A 12,592-nucleotide genomic window follows, 5' to 3' on the forward strand; every position below is an offset into this window, starting at 1 on the left:
AATTCCATTTTCAAGCAGTGAAATTATCAAACCTCTTGTCTTTATTACGATGATTGACCTTTATGGCCGTGTGGCCACTTTAAGAGATTTGAGCTTATGAAATCTGAATTGCATCGATCAAAGCATCATCACTCATCATAAAATATTTTTTTTCACTCAGTCTCCCTTCGCACTCCCACTCTCCAACAGCTGATAACACAGGCGATGATTAGCCCCGGTGAGTGGCGGCAGAAGGTCACATGTCTGAGTGCGGCTTTCTGTTTCTCCCGCACGCTCGCAGATGGCGGTGATTAGGGCGAGCAGGACCGTGTGGACAGTGTAGTAGATGGATCAGGGACGGAACAGGAGATAAATAAACTGGGCTGTTTGCGTGCTGATCCTGTCAGCAAACCCGCAACAACCGATCTATCAGCAAAGACAGTGAGCGAACTGAAGATAAATGAAAAAAGGCTGAGAGAGACTGGTGAGTGCAGCAGGAACAACAGAAACAGTAAAAAAAAACATCGGAAAGACAGAAAATCACAAATGAGATCTCTATTCTACAGAGCCCCTCGAGGGACATGGTGAAGAAACCACCTTGTCCCCTTAGGGGTTCCATACAATTGTCTCTGCTAGACAGCAATAAGATTAAAATCGGCATGAAGCAGAACTTGCGAAAGTCTTTTCTTCCCTATTGTATGTATATCTAAGTGAAATGGCTTCTTGAACAAGAAAAATGTAGGGCAGAACTTGATTTTGCACTCTTGTGCATACTTTGTGTTACTGAATCAGTGTCCTAAAACTGCTGGTACCTTTTGATAGCACTTATAACAATCCAAGTTGCATAAAATATTGGTGGTGAGTGCATGTCTTTATTCTTTGCAGCATGATAAGCTTTTCTACTATAGGCAGAGTGCCAATGAATGCTATTCTGGTTCAGTCAATAAAAAAAAAAACATTGACAAAAGAGTAATTCTTCAGAACCTAACTTGCATTTGTATTGCATAATTACTTGCAGTGACTGCTTGCGGTAATTACGCTTGTAAGATTCTAAAGTAGGCTATATAACAGGTGTTCCCAAACTTCTGAATCTTATGGGCTGTGACTGATAGCTTAAAAATGCTGCTTGCAGAGAATGCATTCAAAGGTGGGAAGGCATCAAGGCATGTCCGAATCCAATGTTAGCTTCACTTCCGTCTCCTGAGATACATTCATCTGAGCATTTTTTTTTCTAAGGCAGCATAGATGTATCCTTTGCTGCCTTTGATATCCCACAATCCTGCGCTTTCAATTCTGTGACAGTTGAGCTAAAAATAAAGATGCTGTCTGAAAGTTGCGGTTGGTGGTGATCAGTTTGTTTGTAAATTGTGTTCCACTTCTGATGTCAATTCTAGCGAGAATCCAGTTCCCTGAGGTACCTTTGTGCGCAAACAAAGTCATTGCCTGATAAGGCAGCGAAAGAACAAGTCAGCTTTGGACGCAGCCATGGCCATAAAAGACAAATCAGCAGAAACCCAATGTTAAGCTAGTGCAATGTTGATGTGAAACTGACATTAAAGCTGAGAAGCTTAAAAAACGTTGATATGAAACAATGGACTATCCTTTCTGCAATGGGCCTGACACAACAATTTCCGCTTCAATGAGTCTGATTGATTGAGAAACCAACTTGTAAGCATTTCTGCTTCACTAAAAAGCGCTCATAAGAGTCTTTCACTTTGAACTTCAATGGTTTCATTGTGTATTCTAGATTCACTAAATAGAACGGTCTCACAAAGGTTAGAATCAGACTTTTCTCGTTACGCTGTATGTTTAGGGTCCACTCAAAAGAGCCATCTTATACGAGTCATTAGTTTGAGAGTCTGATCACTGGTAGCATTATATATTCCTCACTGAATAAAGCATGGGATATTTTAGTATGGTGTGTCCAATGGAAGCCCATTTCCACCATAATAAAAAAAAAAAAAAAAAAAAACACAGTTATGCCATAAAATTCGGTCATATTTATGAGGTAAAAAGTCCAATTTGACAAGCCAAGTCATAAATATGATATAAAAAGTCCAAATTATGACATAAGAAGACAAAATTATTAAGTTAAAGGGTAAACAGTTGAAATTCTGACTAAAAATGTCATAAATATGACAACAACAAAAACATTTATGAGATAATAAAAAGTTTAAATGATGTAGTTGAAAATGACATTAAAATAAAGACATTAAATAAAAAATGACATTAAAACTAGAAGTAATTATTATTACAGTCATTATGACATATAAATTAATAATTTCAACTCTTTTTTCAACTTTTTAAATCATAACTTAGTATGCCATAATTATGACTTAGTATGTCAATTTCTTTTTAACGTCAATTAAAAATGTTGTCATAATTTTGACTTTTTATGTATTTTTTCTGGCATAAATGGGATTCCATAATATTTGTTCAGCATTGGCAGAAAAATTGCACTTGCGAGAAACTGCCAGTTGTGACTTTTTAATTTTTTTTCTCCCGATTCTAAGAAAAAAAAAATGCCAGTATTGGGAGATGTAACCTCCCAATTGTGAGATAAAAAGTTGCAATTATCTTTTAAGATGTTTTATTCTGTGGCATAAACAAGCTTTCATAGTCAACTGAACATAACGTCATAAAAATGTTTTTTTCTTTTAGCAGTTAAATTAACTGCTTCAGAAATATAGACTACACGTGAACCGAGCATGCAGTAGAAACATGTGAGCAGGCTAAAATGTTTCGCAAATCTGTCCTGCGGTACTGAAGTCAGTGGATCAAACTTTGTTCTGTAGTTGGAGGGGGAGAACATGGGAGAACTGGGGGAGCAAAGAAAAACCCCAGGCCGTGAAGAAGACTCAAAGAGCATAGAGATTAAATGCTGAGGATATTTATATCTCATATTGGAGTTAGTCCTAGCCCGGGGGACACCGACTGCAGAGCAGAAGTCTGTAGAAAAGCAGGAAAGAGGAGCGCGGGGGAGGGGAACCAACATACATTGCAAGATAGTACATTTTAGTGCGAGATAACATTATTAGAAAATGGTCAGGGAAAATAATGGAGAAAGAAAAGCACGAACACAAAGAAGCTGCCTTCAGTCATACATGGCTAGGGTTAATTCTGTCCTCATTTTGTATTCATAATCTGTTCCTGCTCTAAAATGGAGAGCAGCACTCCTCAGCAACTTTCGTTTGATGATGGAAAGTAATAGAACTCTGCAGACTCAATTGGTCCATTCATCATTCAACAACACAACGCGTGCAGATTTCCCCCACCCGACCAAAGTCTGCTCCGGCTCAGTCAATGGGAGGTAGATTGGTATTCACTCACGGATGTTATCTTATCAGTAACCTTGAATGTGAAATCAATTTGTTTTGTGCGGGCAGGGCTAGTGAATATTTATGCCAGTTTTGGAGCGAGGCAATTGGCTCCATATTATCTCTGTTACCTGCACCGAACGGGAATGTCAATGATGTACTCCAAATAAAGCGTCCTCCTTGTAAACAATGGCCTTATCTCTGCGTTTTCATGGTCGATTGTGCAGTCGGGGCCATGTCGTTTTGATACAGCTGACATGCCGCCCGAACGTGATATAGGCGGTTATTTCTCCTGAACCAACTGACAAATGTTCTCATTGTGAAGCATTTTATCTGCAAGTAAAAAGCTGTGGGAGTGTAATTAGCGGTCAAATGGATAATGTAATTAGATTTTCAATTTGTTGATTGTTATACCATAAGAAAATGACAAATATAATCTCCCTTTTTCACAGCAAAAAAAAGATTAAATGGAATTGAGACTTTTCCTGACTAATGAGATGTCTAAAACATCAGTATACTCATCAGTGAGATTAAAAGTGCAATAGGTGATTCTCTACAGATTTTTTTTTTTTGTTATGCTGGTTGCAAGTATCCTCCTATCCTGATAGAAAGCACATGTGAACATGTGAAAAACATGTGAAGTTGTCTAAATGTATATATATATATATATATATATATATATATATATATATATATATATATATATATATATATATATATATATATATATATTTATCGTGTGTTAAAGGTGTAGGACCATAAAAAACCAACACGATCTCATGGTCATGCGTATAAATAGTACGAGTTTGCAATCTCGTGGAATGTATACGGCAAAATGAGTTTTGGCGTGCGTATGGTACGCGGTTTTACGCGTGCATATGATACACACTTTATGGCGTATATATGACACGCTCTTGGGTAGGTTTAGGGTGGTGGGGTGGGGGGTTTGTATGTATAATAAGCCATAAAGTGCGTATCATATGCACGCGAAAAACCGCGTACCATACGCACGCCAAGACTCATTTTGGCGTATACATTCCACGAGATTGCAAACTCGTAGTATTTATACGCATTTTCGTGAGATCCGTCTCTAAAAAACATGTGTTCCCTATCAGTCAATGTGTGTTTGCAGCGCAGCCTGTTCACACAGACATCATACGGCATTATTAGCGCATTCACGTATGTTGTGCAGACAGATTGAGAATATCATTGCCATGTTTTATGTTCTTATTTTAGAGGTGACTTCGCAGAAATAGAAACCGTTACTTAAATAGAATCATTGTGTCGCCATCATAGCTGGTTAGGACGAAAACTCAAATTAACATGGAAAAGATACCTTTTATTGTGTCAATGTCGTATGTAGTTAGGACATGGTGTGAGTCTGCTCTGTAGTGAACATGAATTGGAGCCTGGTATCAAGGCCCCGCCAACACTCTCACAGAATTGGTTAGTACAGTTTACTCATTATGTCAGTGTGAAATGAACAGCTATGGAAATGTATAAATTAAAATTGAAGCGACAATTTCCCCCCCAAAAAAGTCTGTTGGTGTTTCAATTTCTGTTGGTGTCAATCATGGCGTCACACTTTCATTTTTCTAGCATCAAAGAACTAAACTAAACTAAACTAAACTAAACTAAACTAAACTAAACTAAACTAAAATAAAATAAAATAAAATAATGTTTGAAGTGTAATTTGATTGTTTCGTTTGTCTCACATTAGATTCAGAGGACGGGGTTTATGAACTATAAAGGCTCCAGCCTTTGAAAATTGAAACATTTTGTCTCTGTTTACTAGTAATAAATGGAGAATTTAATCAGGTAAATAAATCTCTTTAATTTTAAATGAGAACAAACTGAGATGTTTCCTTAGTTATACATGGAATGAACATTTTATTTTGAAAACATCATCCAATCAATAAAAGTCTACAATTTGAATCAAAATTTTGATCTTCAGACTTCTTTCTCGTATCAGTGATGGTGCGCAAAACACATGAAAATAAAGAGCTGGATCTAATCGCACACTGTAAAGATTTTATGAAAACAAAATCAAAAATCACATAACAGGATACACAGAAAACACTAACTGTTTTCTTCTTGACAACAAAAACACATCATTTGAATACTGAAGAGAGACCTTATCATTCCTTGTGACATTATATATTCCATTGTAGATAAGCATCCCTTTGTAAGATGCTTTATGCTAGTCAGTGCTCAATTGATGTGGGTCTATCTTGTAGATACAGTACCAACTTAATTTGTGGAAACTTTCAAATATTGCTGGTGGACCAAGAAAACCATACAAGGTTAAATTAGTTGGGCCAGAACCAAAACACATATGCTGGTCTTTCAGATCTCTACAATATTTCAAATTGCACCAAGATGTGAAAAAAGGTCACCCAAGACCAACTTATCTGTCTTTTATCTTACTATATGTCAACAATAGACTCTTTTCTTTTTCAAAGGAATTTAAAGCAAAACATCTGAGAAATTGTGATAGAAACCACTTGCCTCCTGAGCTTTGCAAGACCACCGAGCAATTCAATGTTCCACTAGGATGCGGTCATCTTTCAGTCTATGTGTGTGCGTGTACTGTTTTGGCTGGTGTTTTGTCACCTGCCCATAAATGTCTAGTAGCAGATTGAAGTCACTGTAGCAGAATACCGTGTGCATTTGTTTCGTCCAACCTGGGTGAGATCATTACCTGAGGCGCTATACGCTACCTCCTTCACCTCTCTCTCTCCTGCAGGTTGTTGTAATGCAGCAGATGGCTTCCCTCCACCGCTGAACGTTTCAACAGAACGGCTCACAGCATCCCTCTCCGTCCCACTCTTCCTCGTGCTCTTCGCCTCTATCTCTCTCTCCCTCCATTTGCCCCCTGTCCCCGCAGTCAGAAATGGACACCAGCCAGACCACTGCAGACCAGCGTCCCTCGCTTTAGAAGACAGATTTCAACAAAAACATGGGATGGAAATACCATTTGATTGCAGAGTGTGTGTTTTGATCGAGCTGTGTTTCGCATGCTAGAGATAATGAGGACGGTCTGTGGATTACTTCTTCCATGTTGCGCGTAATTCATAAATATATGTCCTTTGGTGAAGTGTTCGGCCATAAATCCCGCTTCATAAGCTCCAGAAGTTGACAAAGACATAGAGTTTTGTAGAAATACTAAAGCTCGCCTCAGTATTGGTCTTGGACCACGGCGAACCTAGGAAAAGGAATGTGTATGCGCTCGGCACAGGGGACTTTTGGCATGGCGGTCTGTATGGATTGTCCTGTGGTGCACATGCAAACCAAGGTACTAAGCTCAAGGCTTTGTCCAAACATTTCCCTCACTTTCTCTGGCTCTTAATATTTATCCCTCGCTCCATCATTATCTCTATCTCTCGTTTCTGACGAATCACGCAAGTGTTCTCTATATCACACTTTGCGGTTGAAAAGGTTCCAGAGCTTTGTTGCATTATAGAGATGGATCTGTTGAACTTTTCCTAAGTTGAGGATTTCAAGATTGCTGGCACGGCGTAAACCTCTGCTCGCGTCTGATTTATGCTGCTGGGTTTTTCTTACACAATCTCATAAATACTTATCACTGGACAGAGAAGAAATTAAGCAGACTGCTTTTTGGCCGCAGTGGTGTCTGCAACATTTTAGTCTGATAGAAAACCAAACTCTGGCGTGTGGATGAGGATGCTGTGTTGTCGATGCTGTGGGATATGGCTGGGCATCAGAACCTCATGATGGACTAACAGTATTTTTACAGAAATTTAAAATACTTTTAAAATCCCCCTGCAGTCAATCATTTGTTTCTTTCATAATCAACATAATATATTTTTTTTAAAAGTTCCTGTGAAAATCTCTTCATGCCTTAAAATAGCTTTAATGTAACTCTAAAACCTTGCTTTATTTAGCATATGCGGTTTCATGCAAATTAGACCCAGCCTTCATTCAATCATACCAGCTCGGACTACCTGAGCTCTGTCAACTGTAGTCAGTGTTGCCAAGTCCATGGTTTTCCTGGGGAATTGGGCTACATTAACACTGTTGCTACAGGCTGTTTTTCATATCCATGGGTTGAAGCGTCCCCAATAATGTGATGCCCTTGGAATGTGAATTTTAGCAGGGAAAACACAGCTTTTACCCCCAAAATGCAATTGTGCTAGCCAAGAAATCTAGACGCACCCTAGCGGCAGCAAATCTAATCTGCCGCGAGTGTCGTTTAGCAACTCTCAATACACGTCTGAGCTGTAAACGGCAAACTCTGGTCGCGGCAATCACATCGTGTATAGAGTCGGTGGGCGGGGCTTAATATAAAGACGTCCGAGTTGCGCGTGCGCATGCTTCTAGTAAACACAGAAACTGGCGAACGGCGGTCTTTCGAATCAGTTTTGACCGCGACTTGGAGTTAAGGTTTTCTCTGAGAAAATAACAAAGAACGGCACTGAAGTCATTCTTAAGAAGGTAAGATGTGTTCTGAGTTTTGCCGACCGGATAGTTTTAATAAAGTTTTAATAAAGTGTAATCTGTCAACGAGTTCTGCTTCACCTTCGTTGCTCTGGTTGGTTGTAGCGCTATCCAATTGCGTGCAGAGGGAGTTTGAAAGACAACCGTTTATCCCACCCCTTTGGATTGAGCCCTGTCAATGGTGAGTTTCCAGACCAAACATCTTGATTTGGGTCAGGCTTGTCAGGCTACAATGGGCTAGTTTGTAGTATCAATTGGGCAGATTTTGTTATGAATGTGGTGCTACACAAAGCCAAGTAGAAATATTGGTTTAATTCAGCCACATTCTGTATGTTTTAACCAGAAACTTATTCTGAAGATGTAGAGGAAAAGCGAATAACAACAAGTCGATGCATCAGAATGGTAGTCGTAACGCGTTTTATATATTACTATCTAAAACCATAGACACGTAATGGTAATTGATATGATTAGCCTTTGGATTGACTATCAGTCAGCTAATAATGTGTTGCTAATGTTACACAAACCATGTTCCTGTTCCCCATCTTAGAGTCAGACTGCTGCTTTCTAAAAATCAGCACGATAGAAACGCTGACAGGACTAGTTGCAGCTAGCTGCGGCTTGGGCATTCCCATCATGAAACAAGAATGCCTATTGGTGTTCCTGGTAGAGTCTCATCGACCAATTATGATGAGTTTATCAAGGCACACTGGGTATGATGCCATTTCCCCTTCCATATGCATGATTTTTTTTTTCCCAAACCAGTTCAGCAGAAATGCCCTGCAACCGATTCTAAACATTTCATTGGCCGTGTCAATCACAATAACGATTGCCTACACCCAACCCTGATCCCTAAACCTACCCATCACAAGAAACATTCTGCATTTTTACATTGTCAAAAAAAAACATCATTTAATACGTTTAAAAGTCAATTTACATTGTGGACACACACACACACACATAATGGTTCGTTTAGACGTAGATATTCACGCGGAATCACACGGCGTAGACATACACGCAGATAGCTCAAAATGTGTACAGATAACAAGCCACTTGGCTTTAGAAAGTGCCGTGTATGTTTACGCAAAGTTATGATGTCATGTTGCAAGATGCTAGATCTTATTTTAAAGCTTCCGTTTGAGAAAAACGAACTATCGAATGTTGAACATATTAATCCGGATGTTGACAGCTAGCAGTTCAGCAGAAAAGGCGAAGAAGAAGTTCCAGTCTGAGAAACCCCCCACCAGCACGATAATGTCCATTTGTGGCCGCAGTTGGATGATATTGGATAAATCTGCACATAGTTTGTCTTAAAGCATATAAAAACACCACACAAACATATACAAAACATTGAAAACTTGATTTTCACCCCATTTAAATGTGATACTTACGTGTAGTGTACTAACTAAACACCTGCTCATAGAGAGCTAGTGAGCTACCTACCTAGACAGCATTTTAAGCAGTTGTAGGTGTGCAGCCATCAAGTTTGATTGATTTAAAATTGACTATATACCTAATGTTTGTGCATGCTAAGTTGTAGGCTATGGTTAGAATATTGTGTTGTTACCTTAGCAACATGCTAACGACAAACACTAGCCTACGGACCCTTTTCAGAGAGTGTGGACACATTTCTGCAAAAAATTATGTAAATCTGGTCAAGTTTTTTATATTTTTTATTAGTATACATTTGAAACACTACCCTGGTAAATTACAAAAAAAAAAAAAAAAAAAAAAAAAAAAAAAGCGAAGTCAACACTTCTGCAATTGGCTTTCTAATACAGCTGCTGAGGGAGCGATTGCAAGTTTCTCTCCTCTGGCTGCCGTTATTCGCCTCTCTATATTATTTTCTTTTGGAAAGCTGTGGAAATGCAATAGTGATTGTTTTTCTTTTGCTGTTAGAGCAATTGGGACTGCAGAAGTAATATTTGTATTGGTCTCCCAATCTACAGAATTGTACCCTGCTGAAGTTGACTTTTAAGTTACAAAACCTGGAAATGTGAAAAAGGTCCATTAGAATCAACTATGAGTCTCTCATGTTCTATTTGTATTATGTGCAGAGTTGCTGTTTATGTAGAGTGTCCCAAATCAGTCACTTTTAAGGCTTAATTTCAGTTAGTATGCTGCCTAGGATATAGACAGAAAGCTTACTAGGATTTGAAACAGAGCTTGTATGTGTTGATCCTAGAGAAAGCCTGGTAAATAAATCAAAAATTCTTGAAAAAAAACAAAAACAAAGAGTGGCAAATGAAGAGTAAAAGTACAGAAAAATGAGCAATGAAAACACCCACTACATGCGACGTTATGACAGAAGTGGTGAGACAGTGGGAAAGGAAAATAAATTGAAGATTTTAATTGCATTGAACCCCCTCTGCTCTCTCTCTCTATCTCTCTCTCTCTCCATTAGTTTTGTGGTTCCGGTAAAAGCCTGTGGGTGAGTATGACACTGTTAAGCAAACCTCATTACCTTTGTCATCTCTTTCTCATTAATCATGCAGGGCTGTATGAAGCTCACCACAGCATGTGCACACCGCCAAAGTCAATCACTCACACTTATACACCTCACATATTAATAGGCATGAAATGTCGATAATGTATTAAACATAATCCAGCATCAAGTGATAAGTTAAAATCAGCTTCATACATTCAAAGGGAGGATGTGCAAAAGTCACATTTGAAATGTCTGCACTGCAAAATTGTTTGCTAACTTAGTTTGCCTTGTTTTCCAGTGCAAATATCAAATAATACTTAAAACAAAATGCATGTAAGCACTTGAGACACAAAGTTGTGTAAAATATTTAGACTTCATTTGAGAACATATTTTAGGGCTGTCAAACGATTCATTTATTTTATCCAAAATAAAAGTTTGTTTACATAATATATGTATGTGTACTGTGTATCATGTATATTTGAATACACACACAAATACATGTATATATTTAAGAAATATTTGCATGTACTGTACTGTATATATTTTATATTATATATAAATATAAGTTTTAATACATTTTCACATGTGTGTATTTATATATAATAATTATATACAGTACACACACATATATTATGTAAGCACAACCTTTTATTTTGAACGTGATTAATCGCGACTAATTGTTTGACAGCTATTTATTATTTTTTTCTTTGTCTGTTAATAAATGTTTTTCCCTTGTTTTAGGCATAAACCTCACTAAAATCTGATTCTGATCTCATTTGGTAAATATATCTTGTTTTAAATATATGTTAACTATATAACAAAACCAAAATACTAAATTAAGAAAATGTTGTCTGGCTGTGGGGACCCAGCTGACATTATCCCTAAATGATTTCACTCTGCTGTTCTTCTTTTAATGTTTATGTAAATAATTCAATAAAGTAGAATTTATTTTTTGTATTATTATGCTGCAGTTTATGTCTGAAATATATCCTAAAATGCCATCTAGTTTTAGCGCCAAAAAGATTCCTTTAGTTCAGAGGGAGGTCAGGACAACGGTCTTCACACACACCAGGAATACTGTTTGTATAGGGATTAATGGACCAGAGGTCTCATACAGCTTAAGGCTGATTATGGAAATGTAGAATGCAAAAGTTCCCACCGTCCATTTGTCAAGAGCTGAAAATCACTTATTTACCATTCAATCATTGGTCATTTAACCCCAAACAGCTTTGGTCAATATGGGTCGGCTCCCCCAATCTTGAAAAATGAAATAAAATAAATGCATTTGTATTTTAACTACATTGGGGGAAAAAGGGAATTAAAAATAAAAAATTCTGCCATGAGCCACAGTAAATACATACATTTTTACTGGATTTTACTGGATGTCTGGAAACCAAGACAAAGACAGCATTTTTTTTTTGCAGCAGCAAATATTTAGGGAAATCCTTGTTACTCAGGACATTTTCCATGCTCGTCTGGGATGGGACAAGATAAAAGAGGGAATGAATGCATTTGCTGCTGCCACTCCAGATTTCGATTGTTAATCTTGTCCTTGTTAAACTTGTTTCTTCTTTCCTGCAACTTAAAAAGAAAAAGAAAAAATCCATGTGCTGGAAGTTGTTGAAAAGAACTGATAAAGTGGCAATTGAAAAAGACTGATATCTAGCTGATAAAAGACGCCAGTACTGTAATACACAGAGATCCCACAGAATACACATATACAGGACACTAGAACAGATTCATATAAATGTAAGACCTGGCTTGTGTCCTGACAGACCTTAAAGATTTAAAACATGGATTCAGGGCTGGTTTTGTATAGCATAACTCTCTCAGACTGCAGTTGTAAGCCGTTTTTGAGTCCTCAGACACACTCTGTCCTTCACCACCCTCTTAGAGTCTAAGTCCTGGTCCACTCCGTCCCTGTTAAACCTCATGGAGAACTATCAAAACACTTTAGTTCCTGCTCCCTCTCTCTCTGCTCTCATCCTGCAGGAATGCCATTTCTCTTCCCCATTACATATCAACCAGATTCAGGCTGGTGAGTCTTTCCTGAGCAAAGTTTAAATCATCTAACATGTTTTTGTTTTTTTTTTGCTCCATCCTTTCTTTTCTTTTTTTCCAAGGCGACGGGCGTCTAAATACATGCATAATGAATGCATCTCTCATTAGAATGATTGTCAGAGGAAAAACATTGCTTGGCTCACGGCAGGGTTTTCTGGGATTCTAAAATTACGTTTTCTCCACGTTTTTTTCCCTCCCTCCTTTATTTATCAAAGGCTTTCCACAATCAGCCCTCATCGCGACCGGGACGGCTGTGGGAAACAGATGTTTACTGATTAAGCAGGCGTACCGTGCCAAAGCGGCTGTATTACGGCCCATTCAAAGTGTAGAAAGGACAGGGGAAAAAAAAAAG

This window comes from Pseudorasbora parva, chromosome 9 (genome assembly GCF_024679245.1).
Source record: "Pseudorasbora parva isolate DD20220531a chromosome 9, ASM2467924v1, whole genome shotgun sequence".
In the NCBI taxonomy this organism is placed as follows: Eukaryota; Metazoa; Chordata; class Actinopteri; order Cypriniformes; family Gobionidae; genus Pseudorasbora; species Pseudorasbora parva.